This window comes from Prionailurus viverrinus, chromosome D1 (assembly GCF_022837055.1).
Source record: "Prionailurus viverrinus isolate Anna chromosome D1, UM_Priviv_1.0, whole genome shotgun sequence".
In the NCBI taxonomy this organism is placed as follows: domain Eukaryota; kingdom Metazoa; phylum Chordata; class Mammalia; order Carnivora; family Felidae; genus Prionailurus; species Prionailurus viverrinus.
In genome coordinates this window covers 66,445,744-66,450,022 of record NC_062570.1, presented here as the reverse complement: position 1 = coordinate 66,450,022, position 4,279 = coordinate 66,445,744, and positions in this window count along the sequence as shown.

The window sequence follows — 4,279 nt, the reverse complement described above, 5'->3', positions numbered from 1 at the left end:
CTTCAGCTCAGGTCACGATCTCGTGGTCTGTGAGTTCGAGCCCCACGTCGGGCTCTGTGCTGACAGCTCGAAGCCTGGAGCCTGCTTCAGATTCTGTGTCTCCCTCTCTCTCTGCCCCTCCCTTGCTCATGCTCTGTCTCTCTCTTTGTCAAAAATAAATAAAACATTTAAAAAAAATTTTTTTAATAAAACAAGAAATGTTTGCTACTCACAGGGCCTTACTAGATGAACTACTAGATTTTTATTCTAAATTTTTTTTTTTTTTTCAACGTTTATTTATTTTTGGGACAGAGAGAGACAGAGCATGAACGGGGGAGGGGCAGAGAGAGAGGGAGACACAGAATCGGAAACAGGCTCCAGGCTCCGAGCCATCAGCCCAGAGCCCGACGCGGGGCTCGAACTCACGGACCGCGAGATCGTGACCTGGCTGAAGTCGGACGCTTAACCGACTGCGCCACCCAGGCGCCCCTAGATTTTTATTCTAACACATACATCTGTTCATATGTTAGCATCTCCAAAATCATAATGTGTATTACAATCAACCGGCAACTTTTATTCTTAGTTTTGTTTTCTCTTTAAAATGTCTACATTTTTATTTGCTTAGTTTTCGATGTACTTATCCTAATGTGCCATTGGACATTCGATCAGCTGTGCAAATCTCCTCTCCAGGATATTTATTCCCCTTAGAGAATTTATTCCCCTCCTCTATCTGTTCCATCTACTTGAAGAAGTCTCCCCTGGAGGCTTCTGACTTGCTTCAGAAAGTACCGGCTGTTCTCAAAGCCTGTGTCATCATCGTCACCTTAGATTTTCCATTCAACATCATTTTTGAGGTTTCCTTCTCTTCTTTCTTGTGATGAAGACCAGTTCTTCTGGTTCCCATTATTCCTCCCTCTTGGTTTATCTCCTTGTTTTGGTGTAGCTAATTCTCCTGTTATGTCCCAACAGTGCACTGGAAATAACATTTTTTGAGACTTTGCACATCTGAAAATATTTTTTTCCTACCCTCACTTGATAGCTTGGTAGGGTTAGAAATCTAAGTTGGAAATTATTTTTTCCTCAGCATTTTGAAGGCATTTTCCCATTGCCTCATAGTTTTCCATGAGAAAACTGACAATTCAGGGGCGCCTGGGTGGCGCAGTCGGTTAAGCATCCGACTTCAGCCAGGTCACGATCTCGCGGTCCGGGAGTTCGAGCCCCACGTCGGGCTCTGGGCTGATGGCTCAGAGCCTGGAGCCTGTTTCCGATTCTGTGTCTCCCTCTCTCTCTGCCTCTCCCCTGTTCATGCTCTGTCTCTCTCTGTCCCCAAAAAATAAATAAAACGTTGAAAAAAAATTAAAAACAAAAAACAAAAAACTGACAATTCAGAGGCATCCTGATCCATGAGCCTTTGTGGAAAACTGTTCTTTCTGTCTAAAAAGATTTTGGAAACATCTCCTTGCCCACACTGTTCTAGAATTTCTCCATGGAGTACCAATTTTTATTCATTGATTTCTGGCACCTGGGGATCTCCCATTCTTGCTCCCAAGCTGTCTTGCTGATATCGTCCTGTCTCGGGGCTTTAAATACCATCTATAATGACAACTAGCAAGTTCTATATCCACTCCAGACCTCTCCAAACCTGCATAGTTAGCTGCTCCTTGACATCTTCCTGGGTATGTCCAATAGAAACCTCAAACTTATCATTTCAAATCTGAAGTCCTAATATTCCCCCTAAACCTGCCTCTCCCTCAGCCTTCACTTCTCAATAAATGTCATTTTTCCACGTGCTGAATCTGAAAAAACCCTCAACTCTCTGTTGTGGCACACCCGCATTCAGTGCTATCGGCAAATCCTCTCAATCCTACCTTCAAAACATACCCAGAAACCAGTGAATTCTCACCATCTCCATTGCCAACACCTGGTCCAAACCAGCATTGCATCTTGCCTCAATTATTAGTTTTCAATTCAGTGGTATTAGACTGTCACTGTGGTTGCCCCCAGTAAATTACAGCTGCTATATTCATGTTCTTAAGGGGCCCCTCCCCTCAAATCTGGGCTGGCCCTGAACCCTGCATTAAATAAGAGAATGTGGGGGCGCCTGGGTGGCTCAGTCTGATAAGCGTCCCACTCTTGATTTTGGCTCAGATCATGACCTGAGCTGAAGTCAGATGAGCCACCTGGCCACCTGGGCACCCCCAGACTTTTACATTTTTAACAGACTGTTAAAAAACAAAAAATGAGAGGAAGAATACACGACAGAGACCATGTGTGACCTGCAATGCCTAAAATATTTACTATCTGACATGTTACAGAAAATGTTTGCCAACCTCTGCCCAGCACAGTCTGGCCCCTTGATGACTCTGGGTTCATCTCCTCCCCTTGCTCGCCCATCCCTGGCACTCACCTAGCTCCAGGCAGACTGGCCACCTGGTCATTCCTTGCAGTTTCTTGCAGTTACTCCAAACAGCCAGGCACGCCCTTGTCCTGAGGTCTTTGCTCTGCCTTTTCTCTGTCTGGAATGTTCTTCCCCCAGTTAGCTGTCCAACTCCTCTTCCCTCAGGTCTTTATTTGAATGCACCTTCTCAGTGAGGCCTTATCTGACCACCTTATTGAAAATTACTATCCCCCTGAATCCCTAACTCTCTCTGCTTTATTTTTCTCTATATCAGGTCACTGTTGAATATGTATTTTTTACTTTTTGTTGCATTGCTTATTTTCTATATTCTCCCACTAAAATGTAAATGTGTAGACAGAAATCTTTGCTTTCTTCACTGATGTATTCTCAGTGACTAGAGCTGTTCCTGGTGCATTGTGGGTACTCCATGTGTATTTCTTGCATGTCCTTATGAGTCATAAAAACAATCACATCCCTCTGTTTTCTGCATAGCACTTGTCACCAGCTGCAAATGCCACGTCGTGGTCTGTCCACGAACTCCATGAAAAGTGGGACATGCAAAGCAGTGCTCAACAAATATCAAGTGTCCAATGTAGTATTTATTCCATAAATAAATACACATCCCACACAACTTTTTTTTACAACTTTTTTTTAAAGTTTATTTATTTTGAAAGAGAGAGAGAGAACCCCAAAGCAGGCTCCAGGGGAGGGGCAGAAAGGGAAGGAGAAAGAATCCCAAGCCTGCTAATCCCAGGAACTGTGAGATTGTGACCTGAGCCAAAATGAAGAGTCTGACACTTAACTGACAAAGCTACCCACGAACCCCATCCCACACATCTTTTAAAAGAGTGAATGGGAGGGGCGCCTGGGTGGCTCAGTCGGTTAAGAGTCTCACTTCGGCTTAGGTCACGATCTCGCGGTCCGTGCGTTCGAGCCCCACGTCAGGCTCTGTGCTGACAGCTCAGAGCCTGGAGCCTGTTTCAGATTCTGTCTCCCTCTCTCTCTGACCCTTCCCCATTCATGCTCTGTCTCTCTCTGTCTCAAAAGTAAATAAACGTTAAAAAAAAATTTAAAAAAAAAAGAGTGAATGGGAAGTGAGGTAGAAACATAGTAAGTTAACAACTTTTTTTTTTTTACTTTTTTTTAAAATTTATTTATTTATTTTGAGAGACAGAGCATGTGGGGGAGAGACAGGGGCAGGTGCAGAGAGAGAGACAGAGAGAGAACCCCAAAGCAGGCTCCACGCTGTCAGTACAGAGTCCTATGTAGGGCTCAACCTCACAAACCGTGAGACCATGACCTGAGCCAAAATCAAAAGTCAGTCGCTCAACCAACTGAGCCATCCAGGCATCCGAAGTCAACAACTTTTTCAAGAATTTTGCTGTGAATGGAAGTGGAGAAATGGAATGGTGACTGGAAAAGGATATAGGGTCAAGGGAGGGTTACAAATGGGGATAAAAGGAATAATCCAGACTGACACATACATTATTAGCATAGGAAAACGAAGAAGATTAGGGAAACAGTTCTTGAAGAGGTAAGCAACAGGATGCAGAGCATAGGAGGAGAGGTTGGCTCGTAATGGGCAGAGATCTTTCCTTCCCTTGAACTAACATGTGGGGGGTGAAATTAAGGGGTGGGTGGGAGATTGGAGATTTGAGAAGAGAAGGCAGAAGAGTGTGGAGACACAGACCTTCCTAGGGAAATGTGAAGGGACAGCCAGGCAGTCATCGAGGGCTCATCTGGGGTCAATAATAATGAATTTCAACAAAAGCAGTCACCCCATTTGTAATCTTTCTTAAGCTGCATCCAGCTACTTGGTTGCAGGTACAGAGAAGACAGAGTTAGTTTCAGTCAGGGTGACTGCAGCAAAGCAGTGATTCTCAGTGCATGGTCCCCAGACCA